Below are 20,082 nucleotides of genomic sequence, written 5' to 3'. Positions count from 1 at the left end.
TGTACCACAAACCTGAAGTACCCTTGGTGAGAAGGGCAAATTGGGACATGGAGGTAAGCATCCTTGATGTCCAGAGACACCATGTAGTCCCCTTCTTCCAGGTTCGCTATCACTGCTCTGAGTGACTCCATCTTGAACTTGAACCTTTTTATGTAAGTGTTCAAGGCTTTCAGATTTAAAATGGGTCTCACCGAGCCGTCCGGCTTCGGTACCACAAACAGCGTGGAGTAATACCCCTTTCCCTCTTGTAGGAGGGGTACCTTGATTATCACTTGCTGGGAATACAGCTTGTGAATGGCTTCCAATACCGCCTCCCTGTCGGGGGTAGACGTTGGTAAAGCAGACTTCAGGAACCGGCGAGGGGGAGACGTCTCGAATTCCAATTTGTACCCCTGAGATACTACCTGCAGGATCCAGGGGTCCACTTGCGAGTGAGCCCACTGTGCGCTGAAATTCTTGAGACGGGCCCCCACCGTGCCTGAGTCCGCTTGTAAGGCCCCAGCGTCATGCTGAGGACTTGGCAGAAGCGGGGGAGGGCTTCTGTTCGTGGGAAGAAGCTGTCTGTTGCAGTCTTTTTCCCCTTCCTCTGCCCCGGGGCAGATATGAGTGGCCTTTTGCCCGCTTGCCCTTATGGGGACGAAAGGACTGAGCCTGAAAAGACGGTATCTTTTTCTGCTGCGAGGTGACTTGGGGTAAAAAGGTGGATTTCCCAGCCGTTGCCGTGGCCACCAGGTCCGATAGACCGCCCCCAAATAACTCCTCCCCTTTATACGGCAATACTTCCATATGCCGTTTGGAATCCGCATCCCCTGACCACTGTCGCGTCCATAATCCTCTTCTGGCAGAAATGGACATCGCACTTACTCTTGATGCCAGAGTGCAAATGTCTCTCTGTGCATCTCGCATATATAGGAATGCATCCTTTAAATGCTCTATAGTCAATAATATATTGTCCCTGTCCAGGGTATCAATATTTTCAGTCAGGGAATCCGACCAAGCCACCCCAGCACTGCACATCCAGGCTGAGGCGATTGCTGGTCGCAGTATAACACCAGTATGAGTGTATATACTTTTAAGGATATTTTCCAGCCTCCTATCTGCTGGCTCCTTAAGGGCGGCCGTTTCTGGAGACGGTAACGCCACTTGTTTTGATAAGCGTGTGAGCGCCTTATCCACCCTAGGGGGTGTTTCCCAACGAGCCCTAACCTCTGGTGGGAAGGGATATAGTGCCAATAATTTTTTAGAAATTAGCAGTTTTTTGTCGGGGGTAACCCACGCTTCATCACACACTTCATTCAATTCATCTGATTCAGGAAAAACTACGGGTAGTTTTTTCACACCCCACATAATACCCCTTTTTGTGGTACTTGCAGTATCAGAGATGTGCAAAACCTCCTTCATTGCCGTGATCATGTAACGTGTGGCCCTACTGGAAAATACGTTTGTTTCTTCACCGTCGACACTGGAGTCAGTGTCTGGGTCCGTGTCGACCCACTGAGGTAACGGGCGTTTAATAGCCCCTGACGGTGTTTGAGACGCCTGGACAGGCACTAACTGAGCTGCCGGCTGTCTCATGTCGTCAACAGTTTTCTGTAACGTGCCGACACTGTCACGTAATTCCTTAATTACGGCCATCCATTCAGGTGTCGACTCCCTAGGGAGTGACATCACCATTATAGGCAATTGCTCCGCCTCCACATCATTTTCCTCCTCATACATGTCGACACACACGTACCGACACCCAGCACACACACAGGGAATGCTCTGATAGAGGACAGGACCCACTTAGCCCCTTGGGGAGACAGAGGGAGAGTTTGCCAGCACACACCAGAGCGCTATATATGTATAGGGACAACCTTACAATAAGTGTCTATCCCTTATAGCTGCTCATATCTGTTATTTTGCCAAATAAGTGCCCCCCTCTCTTTTTTACCCTGTTTCTGTAGTTGCAGGATGCAGGGGAGATTCTGGGAGCCTTCCTACCAGCGGAGCTGTGTTGGAAAAATGGCGCTGTGTGCTGAGGAGATAGGCCCCGCCCCCTTCACGGCGGGCTCTTCTCCCGCTTTTTTCTGGAAAACTGGCAGGGGTTAAATACATCCATATAGCCCAGGAGCTATATGTGATGTATTTTTTGCCAAATAAGGTAAATTCATTGCTTCCCAGGGCGCCCCCCCCCAGCGCCCTGCACCCTCAGTGACCGAAGTGTGAAGTGTGCTGAGAGCAATGGCGCACAGCTGCAGTGCTGTGCGCTACCTTATGATGACAGGAAAGTCTTCTGCCGCCGATTTATGGACCTCTTCTTGCTTCAGCATCTGTAAGGGGGCCGGCGGCGCGGCTCCGGGACCCATCCATGGCTGGGCCTGTGATCGTCCCTCTGGAGCTAATGTCCAGTAGCCTAAGAAGCCCAATCCACTCTGCACGCAGGTGAGTTCGCTTCTTCTCCCCTTAGTCCCTCGATGCAGTGAGCCTGTTGCCAGCAGGTCTCACTGAAAATAAAAAACCTATTTAAACTTTTACTCTAAGCAGCTCAGGAGAGCCACCTAGATTGCACCCTTCTCGTTCGGGCACAAAATCTTAACTGAGGCTTGGAGGAGGGTCATGGGGGGAGGAGCCAGTGCACACCAGCTAGTCCTAAAGCTTTTACTTTGTGCCCAGTCTCCTGCGGAGCCGCTATTCCCCATGGTCCTTTTGGAGTCCCCAGCATCCACTAGGACGTTAGAGAAATACCTTGTCCGGCAGTGGGGTTTGTCCAGTATCCCCATCTGCCACTGCAGTGCCTGGGGCAAGAACAAGATCCCCCCCCCCCCAAAAAAAAAAAAAACACCCTGAAATAAAAGAAAAACAACACACCCCAAAACACCCAAAACAAACAGACCCCCCAAAATAAAGAAAACCAAAGCCCCCCCCCAAAATAAATAAAATAAACAAAAGAAAAACAACACACACAAAAACACCCAAAAAACAAACAGACCCCCCAAAAATAAGAATTTACTTACCGATAATTCTATTTCTCATAGTCCGTAGTGGATGCTGGGGACTCCGTAAGGACCATGGGGAATAGCGGCTCCGCAGGAGACTGGGCACATCTAAAGAAAGCTTTAGGACTATCTGGTGTGCACTGGCTCCGCCCCCTATGACCCCCCTCCAAGCCTCAGTTAGGATACTGTGCCCGGACGAGCGTACACAATAAGGAAGGATTTTGAATCCCGGGTAAGACTCATACCAGCCACACCAATCACACCGTATAACCTGTGATCTGAACCCAGTTCACAGCATGATAACAGAGGTGCCTCTGAAAGATGGCTCACAACAATAATAACCCGATTTTTGTAACAATAACTATGTACAAGTATTGCAGACAATCCGCACTTGGGATGGGCGCCCAGCATCCACTACGGACTATGAGAAATAGAATTATCGGTAAGTAAATTCTTATTTTCTCTAACGTCCTAAGTGGATGCTGGGGACTCCGTAAGGACCATGGGGATTATACCAAAGCTCCCAAACGGGCGGGAGAGTGCGGATGACTCTGCAGCACCAAATGAGAGAACTCCAGGTCCTCCTCAGCCAGGATATCAATTTTGTAGAATTTTACAAACGTATTTGCTCCTGACCAAGTAGCTGCTCGGCAAAGTTGTAAAGCCGAGACCCCTCGGGCAGCCGCCCAAGATGAGCCCACCTTCCTTGTGGAGTGGGCATTTACAGATTTTTGGCTGTGGCAGGCCTGCCACAGAATGTGCAAGCTGAATTGTACTACAAATCCAACGAGCAATAGTCTGCTTAGAAGCAGGAGCACCCAGCTTGTTGGGTGCATACAGGATAAACAGCGAGTCAGATTTCCTGACTCCAGCCCTCCTGGAAACATATATTTTCAGGGCCCTGACAACGTCTAGCAACTTGGAGTCCTCCAAGTCCCTAGTAGCCGCAGGCACCACAAATAGGTTGGTTCAGGTGAAACGCTGAAACCACCTTAGGGAGAAACTGAGGACGAGTCCTCAATTCCGCCCTGTCCGAATGAAACATCAGATAAGGGCTTTTTCAGGATAAAGCCGCCAATTCTGACACGCGCCTGGCCCAGGCCAGGGCCAACAGCATGACCACTTTCCATGTGAGATATTTTAACTCCACATATTTAAGTGGTTCAAACCAATGTGACTTTTGGAACCCAAAAACTACATTTAGATCCCAAGGTGCCACTGGAGGCACAAAAGGAGGCTGTATATACAGTACCCCTTTCACAAACGTCTGAACTTCAGGGACTGAAGCTAGTTCTTTTTGGAAGAAAATTGACAGGGCCGAAATTTGAACCTTAATGGACCCCAATTTCAGGCCCATAGACACTCCTGTTTGCAGGAAATGTAGGAATCGACCCAGTTGAATTTCCACCGTCGGGCCTTACTGGCCTCGCACCACGCAACATATTTTCGCCAATTGCGGTGATAATGTTTTTGCGGTTACATCCTTCCTGGTTTTGATCAGGATAGGGATGACTTCATCCGGAATGCCTTTTTTTTTCCTTCAGGATCCGGCGTTCAACCGCCATGCCGTCAAACGCAGCCGCGGTAAGTCTTGGAACAGACAGGGTCCTTGCTGGAGCAGGTCCCTTCTTAGAGGTAGAGGCCACGGATCCTCCGTGAGCATCTCTTGAAGTTCCGGTTACCAAATCCTTCTTGGCCAATCCGGAGCCACGAATATAGTGCTTACTCCTCTCCATCTTATCAATCTCAGTACCTTGGGTATGAGAGGCAGAGGAGGGAACAAATACCCTGACTGGTACACCCACGGTGTTACCAGAGCGTCTAGAGCTATTGTAGAGGAAGGGGGGTTGTGGATTTGCACCAGCTTGAATAGTATGTGTTGTAATTAGCAAAGAAATAAATCTATTAGATACCAAAATATTGACTATTATTGTAAATCATAAATAGTACTGAGTTTTGGTGGTGCTCCCACAGATTTTGTAGTTTGACTACAAGAGGAAAGCAAGAGAAAGACAAAATACCCTTGTGTGGAAGCACTCTTTGTAAATTATAATTATTAAATGATGAAGAGGAGGACCGTTTGAAGTCTTTCCTCTTGATGGATTGATTAAAACTTAACTTTTATTAATTGGCTAAGAATTCACTGTTCTTGGGGTGAACAAAATATAGAATATTAAAAATTATAAATGTAAGAATCTAGATTGCCATTGTAACAAATATGGTTCTAGATATAACAGGTGAAAATATTTGTGTTATAATTATATATGTATAGGAATCATAATGTGTACACGTCACAGAAAGAATCGAAGTATGGAGTAAGCTCTGAAGAAAATAGTTCAAGAATTTCCTGAAAGAAAATGGCCCACAGCACCTAGTATTCCCTGGAGGTCTCCCATCCACGTACTGACCAGGCCATACCTGCTTAGCTTCCAAGATCGGACGTGATCGGGCGCATTCAGGGTAGTATGGCCGTGGGCCAATTATTATCAAGAAATACTGTTGGTACTAAATGGAGGTCTGTGGGTCTGATAAACCCACTGTATATAATATTGGGAAATTGCGGTGTGATATGAGGATTCTCCTCAAGAAAAATGGCCCACAGCACCTAGTATTCCCTGGAGGTCTCCCATCCAAGTACTGACCAGGCCTTTGTCTGCTTAGCTTCCCAGATCAGATGTGATCGGGCGTAATCAGGATAGTATGGCCGTGGGCCAAGTAAATCAGAAAATTGGCAGACACACCTCTAAATTCAGTAATGGTATCTGACAGTGCTTGTAAGCTCCTGTCACTGAAATTCCAAGTGAGGGAGTCTGTGTAAGTAAATACTGCTGCTGTCTTTTAACCGATAGAGCTATGAACTCAGTATAAGCACAATGTCTTTCTCCCAGACTTTCATCAGTCAAATATAGGAGTGGTAAATTGTAGCAATCAGTATCAATCTTTTTTCGTGGATATTAATACAAACTGGGAAAATCTTTTCTATTTTTTTGCTGTGAGTAGCCAATATTATCGAAAAGAATGAAAAAAGAAGAAAAAAAGGTAGTCTATGTCCATGTGATAAACAGCAAAAAGACAAAAATTATTATTGAAAGTCTTTAGCCCATATGTTAAACACTTATGGGTAGCTGATATAGCAATTCTTGTGTTTCTGTTACTAAAAAATCGTTTCCAATGATAATGAAAAAAACTGTATAGAAACAAATGTTGTTATTGGGTTAGGCTGCATGGATACAATGTGAGCAGCACAACACAAGTACCTTTTTCAGTCTGGTGGAAATATAAATATAAGTATGAATGAGCTTGCAGTATACTTCTGAAATGGCTGTATAAATAGAATCAATTCTGAGTATAGTTACGGAGCAAATGCAGGGATAGTCACGCCAAATAGGTTCTGGTGCGCTGCTTGGAAATGAACATATAGTTAGAGGTTACCATTTTCCAATGTTGCAGATGTCCCTGCGAACGGTTGCTGGAGTTTATGGCCGAGCTCCGTGCTCCGTGTTCTGTGACCGTGCGGCCGCCCGTTCCGGAGAGGGCGAAGCCGCAGTGACGTCACTTGTTGGACGTCAGGTTTCCGACGTACGTTTCACCTGTAGGCTTGTTCACGGAAGCCCCGTGTTCTCTCTCACCTGATGATCCCTTAAATAGGATACACGAACCAATGATATAATAAGGGATTGATTATAATAGAATGTGTTGCAGCTTGGTTTGATGGAAGTTTAATTGGGATTGATTACGGATTGAGCAATGCAAGAATGTGAAGATGGTTTGGAAGGGTGGCGGACAGATTTATCCGAATTAATACCTGTTGTAACTAACAGATGAATCAAGGAGGATTAGTAATATCGAAGGTCCCAGTAATATTGGGCACCTGTGTGTCCATTTAGGCAGGGAGGATTGGATGATGTGGGGAAAATTGAATGGTTTTGAGTGTGAGATAGAGAAGGTGTTTGCTCTGGTTGAGGAAGAGCAACTGTGTCAAGGGATAACAGGATGATAATGACAGTGAAATAAGTGGATGTTGTAATAATATTATAGTGAAATTAATTAATAAAATATTAAAAATGAAAATGAATGTATAATGAAAATGAAATGAAATAAAATGAAATATAACGAATCAGAGTCGACTGGGACGTGACCAGTTTAGAACACTACCTCAAACAAAAGATCACTCCCAGGGGTCTACGACCCAAACTTTTTCCTTCCTTTGAATTTTCCACTGACAATTTGAAAAGAGATTGGGAGACATGCCTCCTGAAATGCTCTCAGGAATTGATTAGTGTGCTGATTAAACACAATCGCATAGTCCTATAAGAATGCACCAAAGAAGTGGATAGATTAGGACTCAAATTAGAACAGTGGGAGAAAGACTCCACCTTCCAGACTTGTTTTAGTAAAATTAAAAAAGATCTGGAAACCTACGAAGATGGTATCATAGATCGGAAGAAAAACAAGTTCTCTAGAGATAAACGGGATTTTACCTCAGGACATATCTTTAAATGGACTAATCCACCACGCAGGAGGGAACAAACAAGACAAGACTACACTCCATCTTCTTCAGAAATTGAACCATCTGATAATGAGGATAACAACTCCTCAAATACTGATCTGAGAGAATCCCACCAACGAAGGAGAGACTTCAGTCTTCACTCGTCTTCCTCCACCACTTCCTCTTTTTTAGAGGAAAACAGGGGCAAACCCCGAGGCCGCCCCGCAAAACAAAAACAAGGCGGGGCAGGAGGAAGAAACACAAGAGAAAGATGGGGATCTCCACAACCCCGTCGTTATCCGTCCAGAAGGAGGAAATAACAATATCCACCACTTCAAACCTAAAAATAATCAACCTATCTGATCATAATTTAACAAATGATCAAATAGAGGTCTTGGAGAAGGGTCTCTCTTTCTCACCCACTACCAACTTTAATCGTTTCAAATGGGAAACTCATCTTAGACTCTTTGGTCGCAAACTTCTCTTGAAAAAACACTTCAGCAAGATTGACATGGGACAATCCTCATCTACTAATGAATTATCAGCTCTATCTTTACAAGAACACCTTCTCTATCTCACACTCAAAACCATTCAATTTTCCCCACATCATCCAATCCTCCCTGCCTAAATGGACACACAGGTGCCCAATATTACTGGGACCTTCGATATTACTAATCCTCCTTGATTCATCTGTTAGTTACAACAGGTATTAATTCGGATAAATCTGTCCGCCACCCTTCCAAACCATCTTCACATTCTTGCATTGCTCAATCCGTAATCAATCCCAATTAAACTTCCATCAAACCAAGCTGCAACACATTCTATTATAATCAATCCCTTATTATATCATTGGTTCGTGTATCCTATTTAAGGGATCATCAGGTGAGAGAGAACACGGGGCTTCCGTGAACAAGCCTACAGGTGAAACGTACGTCGGAAACCTGACGTCCAACAAGTGACGTCACTGCGGCTTCGCCCTCTCCGGAACGGGTGGCCGCACGGTCACAGAACACGGAGCACGGAGCTCGGCCATAAACTCCAGCAACCGTTCGCAGGGACATCTGCAACATTGGAAAATGGTAACCTCTAACTATATGTTCATTTCCAAGCAGCGCACCAGAACCTATTTGGCGTGACTATCCCTGCATTTGCTCCGTAACTATACTCAGAATTGATTCTATTTATACAGCCATTTCAGAAGTATACTGCAAGCTCATTCATACTTATATTTATATTTCCACCAGACTGAAAAAGGTACTTGTGTTGTGCTGCTCACATTGTATCCATGCAGCCTAACCCAATAACAACATTTGTTTCTATACAGTTTTTTTCATTATCATTGGAAACGATTTTTTAGTAACAGAAACACAAGAATTGCTATATCAGCTACCCATAAGTGTTTAACATATGGGCTAAAGACTTTCAATAATAATTTTTGTCTTTTTGCTGTTTATCACATGGACATAGACTACCTTTTTTTCTTCTTCTTTTTTCATTCTTTTCGATAATATTGGCTACTCACAGCAAAGAAAAGATTTTCCCAGTTTGTATTAATATCCACGAAAAAAGATTGATACTGATTGCTACAATTTACCACTCCTATATTTGACTGATGAAAGTCTGGGAGAAAGACATTGTGCTTATACTGAGTTCATAGCTCTATCGGTTAAAAGACAGCAGCAGTATTTACTTACACAGACTCCCTCACTTGGAATTTCAGTGACAGGAGCTTACAAGCACTGTCAGATACCATTACTGAATTTAGAGGTGTGTCTGCCAATTTTCTGATTTACTTGGCCCACGGCCATACTATCCTGATTACGCCCGATCACATCTGATCTGGGAAGCTAAGCAGATAAAGGCCTGGTCAGTACTTGGATGGGAGACCTCCAGGGAATACTAGGTGCTGTGGGCCATTTTTCTTGAGGAGAATCCTCATATCACACCGCAATTTCCCAATATTATATACAGTGGGTTTATCAGACCCACAGACCTCCATTTAGTACCAACAGTATTTCTTGATAATAATTGGCCCACGGCCATACTACCCTGAATGCGCCCGATCACGTCCGATCTTGGAAGCTAAGCAGGTATGGCCTGGTCAGTACGTGGATGGGAGACCTCCAGGGAATACTAGGTGCTGTGGGCCATTTTCTTTCAGGAAATTCTTGTACTATTTTCTTCAGAGCTTACTCCATACTTCGATTCTTTCTGTGACGTGTACACATTATGATTCCTATACATATATAATTATAACACAAATATTTTCACCTGTTATATCTAGAACCATATTTGTTACAATGGCAATCTAGATTCTTACATTTATAATTTTTAATATTCTATATTTTGTTCACCCCAAGAACAGTGAATTCTTAGCCAATTAATAAAAGTTAAGTTTTAATCAATCCATCAAGAGGAAGGACTTCAAACGGTCCTCCTCTTCATCATTTAATAATTATAATTTACAAAGAGTGCTTCCACACAAGGGTATTTTGTCTTTCTCTTGCTTTCCTCGTCTAGAGCTATTGCCTGAGGGTCCCTGGACCTGGCGCAATACCTGTGGAGTTTTTCCCAACGGTTTATAATCATGTGGAAGACTTCTGGGTGAAGTCCCCACTCTCCCGGGTGGAGGTCGTGCTGAGGAAGTCTGCTTCCCAGTTGTCCACTCCCGGAATGAATACTGCTGACAGTGCTATCACATGATTTTCCGCCCAGCGAAGAATCCTTGCAGCTTCTGCCATTGCCCTCCTGCTTCTTGTGCCACCCTGTCTGTTTACGTGGGTGACTGCCGTGATGTTGTCCGACTGGATCAACACCAGCTGACCTTGAAGCAGAGGTCTTGCTAAGCTTAGAGCATTGTAAATGTCCCTTAGCTTCAGGATATTTATGTGAAGTGATGTCTCCAGGCTTGACCATAAGTCCTGGATATTCCTTCCCTGTGTGACTGCTCCCCAGCCTCGCAGGCTGGCATCCGTGGTTACCAGGACCCAGTCCTGAATGCCGAATCTGCGGCCCTCTAGAAGATGAGCACTCTGCAACCACCACAGGAGGGACACCCTTGTCCTTGGTGACAGGGTTATCCGCTGATGCATCTGAAGATGCGACCCGGACCATTTGTCCAGCAGGTCCCACTGGAAAGTTCTTGCGTGGAATCTGCCGAATGGGATTGCTTCGTAGGAAGCCACCATTTTACCCAGAACCCTTGTGCATTGATGCACTGAGACTTGGCTCGGTTTTAGGAGGTTCCTGACTAGCTCGGATAACTCCCTGGCTTTCTCCTCCGGGAGAAACACCTTTTTCTGGACTGTGTCCAGGATCATCCCTAGGAACAGAAGACAAGTTGTCGGAACCAGCTGCGATTTTGGAATATTGAGAATCCAACCGAGCTGCAGCAACACTACCTGAGATAGTGCTACACCGACCTCCAACTGTTCCCTGGATCTTACCCTTATCAGTGAATCGTCCAAGTAAGGGATAACTAAAATTCCCTTCCTTTGAAGGAATATCATCATTTCGGCCATTACCTTGGTAAAAACCCGGGGTGCCGTGGACCATCCATACGGCAGCGTCTGAACTGATAGTGACAGTTCTGTACCATAAACCTGAGGTACCCTTGGTGAGAAGGGTAAATTTTGACATGAAGGTAAGCATCCTTGATGTCCCGAGACATCATGTAGTCCCCTTCTTCCAGGTTCGCAATCACTGCTCTGAGTGACTCAATCTTGAATTTGAACCTCTGTATGTAAGTGTTCAAAGATTTTAGATTTAGAATCGGTCTCACCGAGCCGTCCGGCTTCGGTACCACAACAGTGTGGAATAATACCCCGTTCCCTGTTGCAGGAGGGGTATCTTGATTATCACCTGCTGGGAATACAGCTTGTGAATGGCTTCCAAAACTGTCTCCCTGTCAGAAGGAGACATCGGTAAAGCCGACTTTAGGAAACGGCGAGGGGGAGACGTCTCGAATTCTAATTTGTACCCCTGAGATATCACCTGAAGGATCCAGGGGTCTACTTGCGAGTGAGCCCACTGCGCGCTGAAATTCATTGAGACGGGCCCCCCACCGTGCCTGATTCTGCTTGTAAAGCCCCAGCGTATACTGAGGGCTTGGCAGAGGCGGGAGAGGGTTTCTGTTCCTGGGAACTGGCTGATTTCTGCAGCCTTTTTCCTCTCCCTCTGTCACGGGGCAGAAATGAGGAACCTTTTGCCCGCTTATCCATGAAAAGACTGCGCCTGATAATACGGCGTCTTCTCATGTTGAGAGGCGACCTGGGGTACAAACGTGGATTTCCCAGCTGTTGCCGTGGCCACCACGTCTGAAAGACCGACCCCAAATAACTCCTCCCCTTAATAAGGCAATACTTCCAAATGCCGTTTGGAATACGCATCACCTGACCACTGACGTGTCCATAACCCTCTACTGGTAGAAATGGACAACGCACTTAGACTTGATGCCAGTCGGCAAATATTCCGCTGTGCATCACGCATATATAGAAATGCATCTTTCAAATGCTCTATAGGCAAAAATATACTGTCCCTATCTAGGGTATCAATATTTTCAGTCAGGGAATCCGACCACGCCAACCCAGCACTGCACATCCAGGCTGAGGCGATTGCTGGTCGCAGTATAACACCAGTATGTGTGTAAATACATTTTAGGATACCCTCCTGCTTTCTATCAGCAGGATCCTTAAGGGCGGCCATCTCAGGAGAGGGTAGAGCCCTTACAAGCGTGTGAGCGCTTTATCCCCCCTAGGGGGTGTTTCCCAACGCACCCTAACCTCTGGCGGGAAAGGATATAATGCCAATAACATTTTAGAAATTATCAGTTGTTATCGGGGGAAAACCACGCATCATCACACACCTCATTTAATTTCTCAGATTCAGGAAAACTACATGTAGTTTTTCCTCACCGAACATAATACCCCTTTTTGGTGGTACTCGTATTATCAGAAATGTGTAAAACATTTTTCATTGCCTCAATCATGTAACGTGTGGCCCTACTGGAAGTCACATTTGTCTCTTCACCGTCGACACTGGAGTCAGTATACGTGTCGGCGTCTATATCTGCCATCTGAGGTAACGGGCGCTTTAGAGCCCCTGACGGCCTATGAGACGTCTGGACAGGCACAAGCTGAGTAGCCGGCTGTCTCATGTCAACCACTGTCTTTTATACAGAGCTGACACTGTCACGTAATTTCTTCCAACAGTTCATCCACTCAGGTGTCGACCCCCTAGGGGGTGACATCACTATTACAGGCAATCTGCTCCGTCTCCACATCATTTTTCTCCTCATACATGTCGACACAAAAGTACCGACATACAGCACACACACAGGGAATGCTCTGATAGAGGACAGGACCCCACTAGCCCTTTGGGGAGACAGAGGGAGAGTTTGCCAGCACACACCAGAGCGCTATATATATACAGGGATAACCTTATATAAGTGTTTTTCCCCTTATAGCTGCTGTATAGTTAATACTGCGCCTAATTTGTGCCCCCCTCTCTTTTTTTAACCCTTTCTGTAGTGTGACTGCAGGGGAGAGCCAGGGAGCTTCCCTCCAACGGAGCTGTGAGGGAAAATGGCGCCAGTGTGCTGAGGAGATAAGGCCGCCGATAAGGGGGCGGAGCCTATCACCCGTTTTTTTATGCATTTTGGCAGGGGTTAAATGCATCCATATAGCCCAGGAGCTATATGTGATGCATTTTTTGCCATCCAAGGTGTTTATTATTGCGTCTCAGGGCGCCCTCCCCAGCGCCCTGCACCCTCAGTGACCGGAGTGTGAAGTGTGCTGAGAGCAATGGCGCACAGCTGCAGTGCTGTGCGCTACCTTGTTGAAGACAGGACGTCTTCTGCCGCCGATTTTCCGGACCTCTTCTGCCTTCTGGCTCTGTAAGGGGGCCGGCGGCGCGGCTCTGGGACCCATCCAAGCTGGGGCTGTGATCGTCCCTCTGGAGCTAATGTCCAGTAGCCTAAGAAGCCCAATCCACTCTGCACGCAGGTGAGTTCGCTTCTTCTCCCCTTAGTCCCTCGATGCAGTGAGCCTGTTGCCAGCAGGTCTCACTGAAAATAAAAAACCTAAACTAAAACTTTCACTAAGAAGCTCAGGAGAGCCCCTAGTGTGCACCCTTCTTGTTCGGGCACAGAGATCTAACTGAGGCTTGGAGGAGGGTCATAGGGGGAGGAGCCAGTGCACACCAGATAGTCCTAAAGCTTTCTTTAGATGTGCCCAGTCTCCTGCGGAGCCGCTATTCCCCATGGTCCTTACGGAGTCCCCAGCATCCACTTAGGACGTTAGAGAAATAAACAGTACGGGAAAAATACATTTGCCGGCAGCAGGGTTTGTCCAATATCCCCATCCGCTACTGCAGTGCTTGGGGCAAGAACAAGACCACCCCACAAAAAAAGCACCCCACCCAAAAAAAGACCCCCCAAAATAAAAAGTACTGGAAAAATACCTTGTCCGGCAGTGGGGTTTGTCCATTATCCCCATCTGCCACTGCAGTGCCTGGGGCAAGAACAAGACCCCCCCCCCCAAAAAAAAAAACACACCCAAAAAAACTAAAGAAAAACAACACACCCAAAAACAAACAGACCCCCCCCCAAAAAAAAATAAACAAGTACAAAGCACCCCCCCTTCTCCCCCTCCCAAACCCCCCCCCCCCCAAACAAATTCCAAAACAAAAGAAAAACCACAAACAAACGAACCCCCCACCCCTCCAGAAAAAAAACCAGCACGGGAAAAATAATTGTGGCGGCGTCGGGAATCCCCATCCGCTGACGCTGCAGCGCCTGCGTAGAGAAAAAAAGCCCCCCCCCCAAAAAAAAGAAAAAAACACAAACAAAAAAAACAAAAAAAACCATGGGCTGGCAGCAGGTGTGTCCAGCCCATGGGAGGGGGGGGGGGGGGAGAAATAAAAACCTTCCCCCAATAATCCCCCTCCCCCCCAAAAATGGGAAAAAAATCCACAAGCTGGGGCTGTCCAGTATCTGCATTCCGCCATTGACCCGCCGGCCGGCGGGTGTTCCCCGGCTGTTCAGCCCTGGGGAAGGGGCAGCCGGCCCCCGACTATTAAGCCCGGGGAGCGGGAGGACCAGGGGAGAGGCGCCTCCGCCGACCCACCCGGCCGGCGGAGGCGCTGGACCTCGTGCCGAACCGATTGTCCCCGGCCAAGTCCCCAGGACGGGACGCTGCTCGCGCCGCCGGCCTCTGTCTATTAAGCCCGGAGAGCGGGGGCTCCGACCGGGTATTAAGCCCAGGGAGGGACCAGCCACCGGGGACGGGAGGACCAGGGGAGAGGCGCCTCCGCCGACCCACCCGGCCGGCGTAGGCGCTGGACCTCGTGCCGAACCGATTGTCCCCGGCCAAGTCCCCGGGACGGGACACTGCTCGCGCCGCCGGCCCCCGACTATTAAGCCCGGAGAGCGGGGGCTCCGGCCGGGTATTAAGCCCAGGGAGGGACCAGCCACCGGGGACGGGAGGACCAGGGGAGAGGCGCCTCCGCCGACCCACCCGGCGGAGGCGCTGGACCTCGTGCCGAACCGATTGTCCCCGGCCAAGTCCCCGGACGGGACACTGCTCGCGCCGCCGGCCTCCGACTATTAAGCCCGGAGAGCGGGGGCTCCGGCCGGGTATTAAGCCCAGGGAGGGACCAGCCACCGGGGACGGGAGGACCAGGGGAGAGGCGCCTCCGCCGACCCACACGGCCGGCGGAGGCGCTGGACCTCGTGCCGAACCGATTGTCCCCGGCCAAGTCCCAGGACGGGACACTGCTCGCGCCGCCGGCCCCCGACTATTAAGCCCGGAGAGCGGGGGCTCCGGCCGGGTATTAAGCCCAGGGAGGGACCAGCCACCGGGGACGGGAGGACCAGGGGAGAGGCACCTCCGCCGACCCACCCGGCCGGCGGAGGCGCTGGACCTCGCGCCGAACCGATTGTCCCCGGCCAAGTCCCCGGGACGGGACACTGCTCGCGCCGCCGGCGAGCAAGAAGCTTCGGGTGCGTGGGCACAGGACGCCCCATACGCCCACCCCCGCAGTCAGCCAAATATTGACTGATTTTGTGGCACTCGGTCATAATATCAGAGATAGTAGCTCAGGCTCCTCTAGTTTCTCAGCTTTACACGTGCAGCAAATGTCTGATCTTATAGTTACTCTCTTATAGAGAATTTCAATAGTGACAACACATCATCAGTAGGCCGACACAAACCTAACCACCAGCGCCCAATATCTCAACCTGACACCAAAGTGAGAAATGATGACAGCGGATCCCCCCCCCCACCTCCAAGGTGAAGGGGTTACGAAAACCTTGCACAGCAATAACGTTCAACCATGGCCAATAAGTAAAGGAACCAGCAAACCTTAGAACCCTGCAGTCACCATCACCGCCCTGCAGAGCCTGTCCCACACTCCCACCGCCTAAGGGGGGACGAGGGTGGTTATCACCCCACCTCCAAGATGGATTAGGAACTGACAACCTCCCGCGACAGCCCCCAGCCATACCTCTCACTCAGACTCGAGCAAGCATTGGGGAATCCGGCAGCCCTCCGGATCCTGCGGTGATGCGGGAGGAGGCTGCAGACAGGGCGGAGCAGCGACCGGTGGAGGTGAACCCTCCGGCCGACATCACCGCCCTGCAGAGCCTGTCCCGCACCCCGTCGCCTAAGGTGGACGAGGGTGGCTGTCACCTCCCCCCCTCCTGGATGGAGGGGGGGGGCAGACATCCTCAATCCATCCCCGACCCGTGCCGCTCAGCCGCCAGCAAGCATTGGGGAATCCGGCAGCCCTCCGGATCCTGCGGTGATGCAGGGGGAGGCTGCAGACAGGGCGGAGCAGCGACCGGTGGAGGTGACCCCTCCGGCCGACATCACCGCCCTGCGGAGCCTGTCCCGCACCCCGCCGCCTAAGGTGGACGAGGGTGGCTTTCACCTCCCCCCCTCCTGGATGGAGGGGGGTCAGACATCCTCAATCCATCCCCGACCCGTGCCGCTCAGTCGCCAGAAAGCATTGGGGAATCCGGCAGCCCTCCGGATCCTGCGGTGATGCAGGGGGAGGCTGCAGACAGGGCGGAGCAGCGACTGGTGGAGGTGAACCCTCCGGCCGACATCGCCGCCCTGCGGAGCCTATCCCGCACCCCGCCGCCTAAGGTGGACGAGGGTGGCTGTCACCTCCCCCCCTCCTGGATGGAGGGCAGACATCCTCAATCCATCCCGACCCCCGATCGGGCACCTCTCCAGGACCCTGGGCAACGGGCACCACTCCAGGACCCTGGGCAACGGGCACCACTCCAGGACCCTGGGCAACGGGCACCACTCCAGGACCCTGGGCAACGGGCACCACTCCAGGACCCTGGGCAACGGGTACCAATCCAGGAACCTGGGCAACGGGCACCACTCCAGGAACCTGCAACTCTGCTTCAACAGGAACCTCAAGAGAGGAGAGAAACATTCTCTTTTGATTCCTGAATCTATAATGGGGCTCCCTTGCCCAAGGACCCCAATTATAGGACAGAGAGCTTTTTAGTGTGGGTTGTGTGACAAGTACCTCTGCCACAGTAGAGACAGGAGTAGGTCTTGTATCCTGACTCAACTTGGCCAGAGGGCAAGACTCGTCACCACACTTTGGCTTGCGCAACTCACAGGTCTGCAGATAGTGGCCTAAACCCCCACAATATAGGCATAAGTTTAAGTTTCTGCGACGCAGACGCTCCTCTTCTGAGAGCCTGGGCCGCAGAAAACTTTTAAACCTTTTCTCTTCAATTAAACCGGAGGATTATCTTGTCACCATACTGTGAACAAGAGTCTCTTTAGAGATAGATGTACTCTCAACGACTTCTGGCAAGATGAGCAAGAATTTAGTCAGAAGGTTTTGCAGTTGCTTTAAGGATTGCTGCAAAACTTCTAGTCGCTCTGGTCTCAAAGCACTGAAAGCAGAGTTCAGGGCTGAGAGAGATGCCTGCAGGGCTTGCATAGTAGACATAGGAGGATTTAAAACTAGACAAGGCAAGACTAGACAAGGCAAGACTAGACAAGGCAAGACTAAACAAGGCAAGACTAAATTTTTAAACTAGACAAAACAAGACTGATTTTTTTTTTTTTTTTTTAACTCCGGACTGGATTCTAAACACCGGACTGGGTTCTAAACACCGGACTGGGTTCTAAACACCGGACTGGATTCTGCACACTGAATTCTAGACAGGACTGGATTCTAAACACCGGACTGGATTCTAGACTAGACACTGGACTGGGCCAAAAAAGAAAAAAGTTTTATTTCTTTTTTGTGGTATGGCTGGTGATAATGTTAGGTTCCTGGTGCTCAGAACAAGGGAGATGTTATGAAGTGAGCCCAGAGCACCAGGACGTAATGCTGGGAAAGGGGAATGGAAAGGGAATAGCCCCTGGCGCCCTATCTCCGTTGTCTCGCCCGTGCTGTCAGTACACTCTTGCGAGACTATGGTTGCTTGAGCCCATGGCAGCCGCGTTTGAAGGGCGGATTACGTCTGCCCAACTTCGATGCCCCCTCAGGTCTTAATGAGAGACAAAGAGTGAACCGAGACAGGGTGATAACAAGGGGCCCTCTAACTAAACAACAAGGCCAGGGGCTACTAACAAACCTAAAACCAAAGTATGTGCGGCTTGCCGCCAAAGGAAAAGAACAACAAAGGAAATGCTGACCACACGCCGACACAATACTTTTGTGTACCGGCGGTGATAGCATAAGCAGAACCCTCTGCAAAACACCAGTGACAGAAATAATAACGGAATACAGCGGCCTAGGCCGACGGACGCGGCAGAGCCGCTACTCACGGAACCGGTACGAATACTGGAAAACGGGCAGGAACCCCCAATGCTGCCGACACAGACTCTCAGAACTGGAGGACAGGCAGAATCCCAAACGACAGACCGGTGGACACTAAGAAGCCAGAAACTCGACCAGGCATAGGCAAAGCCACAGGACTTCTGGACAGGAACGCATCACGGCAGGACACGGGATCAGACACAGGAATCGACACAGGGACTGACACAGGAATCGACACAGGAAGCAGCTCGACAGACACTGCTACACAGGAGCTCAGGAACTGGCAGGAACAAGCTCAGAACTCAAGCAGACTGGAAACCTAGAAATATCACCAGCGTCTGTGAATTGCACTGAGCCAGCATATAACAGAGAGGCCTAATTAATAATATCATGCAGCTGCCCTGTTGCATGACTCCAAACTGACAAGATGCAATTAGCAGCCAGGTGAGGCTGAACACATGGGAACAAGCTGCAATTACACAGACTAACCAGCGGCAGCAACCAAGAGTATTCTTAAACAGAGCAACGGGAAATCCTGGCCTGCAAGACTACTTATAAACATAAAATAGGAATGAACCACTACCTGTGGTTCATAACAGTATCCCCTCCTTAAGGGTGAGCTCCGAGCACCCCATGACACCCACGGGGAACATGAACAGAAGAATAACATAAAATACCTAACTGACATGCAAAACAGGAATGAGCCACAGCCGTGGCTCATAACAAGGAGATCGTCCAAGTACGGGATAATTGTGACTCCTTGCTTGCAAAGGAGAAGCATCATTTCTGTCATTACCTTGGTGAAAATCCTCGGAGCCGTGGACAGACCAAACGGCAACGTCTGAAATTAGTAATGACAATCCTGAATAGCAAACCTCGGGTAAGCCTGATGCGGAGGATACATGGGGATGTGTAAGTAGGCATCCTTTATGTCGACCGACACCATGAAATCCCCTTCCTCCAGACTGGAGATCACAGCTCGGAGAGATTCCATCTTGAATTTGAATTTTCTTAGGTAAAGATTGAGGGACTTTAGGTTCAGAATTGGTCTGACCGAACCGTCCGGCTTCGGGACCACAAACAGGCTTGAATAAAAGCCTTCTCCCTGTTGAGACGGGGGAACCCTGATAATGACTTGATTTAGACAAACTCCAGTTTGTACCCCTGGGACACTATTTCTAAAACCCATGGGTCCAGGGCCGAACGAGCCCAGAATTGACTGAAGAGCTTGAGACGTGCACCCACCGGTGCAGACTCCCAGCGTCATGCGGTGGATTTGGCAGAAGCCGGGGAGGACTTCTGCTCCTGGGAACCTGCCACAGCCGGAGACCTTTTACCTTATCCTCTTCCCCTATTAGCAAAGAAGGAATAACCTCGGCCTTTTTTGTATTTATTTGGCTGAAAGGACTGCACCTGAAATTGGTGAGCTTTCTTTTGTTGTGGAGGAACATAAGGCAAAAAATAAGATTTTAAACCTACCGGTAAATCTTTTTCTCCTAGTCCGTAGAGGATGCTGGGGACTCCGTAAGGACCATGGGGATAGACGGGCTCCGCAGGAGACATGGGCACTAAAAAAGAACTTTAGGTATGGGTGTGCACTGGCTCCTCCCTCTATGCCCCTCCTCCAGACCTCAGTTAGAGAAACTGTGCCCAGAGGAGACGAACAGTACGAGGAAAGGATTTTTGTTAATCTAAGGGCAAGATTCATACCAGCCCACACCATCCACACCATATCACTTGGGATATACGAACCAGTTAACAGTATGAAATAACACAGCATCAGTCCGAGACTGACCAAAACTGTAACATAACCCTTAT

The 20,082-nt window shown here is 49.0% G+C and overlaps 1 long non-coding RNA gene and 4 pseudogenes across 1 annotated transcript in view; 2 read left to right on the top strand and 3 right to left on the bottom strand.

Moving 5' to 3' along the window:
- Window positions 1-20,082, bottom strand: part of LOC134969384 (uncharacterized) — a 35,996-nt gene that overhangs the window by 8,232 nt on the left and 7,682 nt on the right. The gene's annotated exons all lie outside the window — the stretch shown is intronic.
- On the bottom strand, window positions 5,338-5,455 carry LOC134970418 (5S ribosomal RNA; annotated as a pseudogene).
- Window positions 5,572-5,690, bottom strand: LOC134971556 (5S ribosomal RNA; annotated as a pseudogene).
- Window positions 9,264-9,382, top strand: LOC134971346 (5S ribosomal RNA; annotated as a pseudogene).
- On the top strand, window positions 9,499-9,616 carry LOC134970417 (5S ribosomal RNA; annotated as a pseudogene).

Source organism: Pseudophryne corroboree, chromosome 11, assembly GCF_028390025.1.
Source record: "Pseudophryne corroboree isolate aPseCor3 chromosome 11, aPseCor3.hap2, whole genome shotgun sequence".
Lineage (NCBI taxonomy): Eukaryota > Metazoa > Chordata > Amphibia > Anura > Myobatrachidae > Pseudophryne > Pseudophryne corroboree.
Note: the sequence above shows the minus strand (reverse complement) of the source record. Positions and strands in the feature narration are given on the sequence as shown.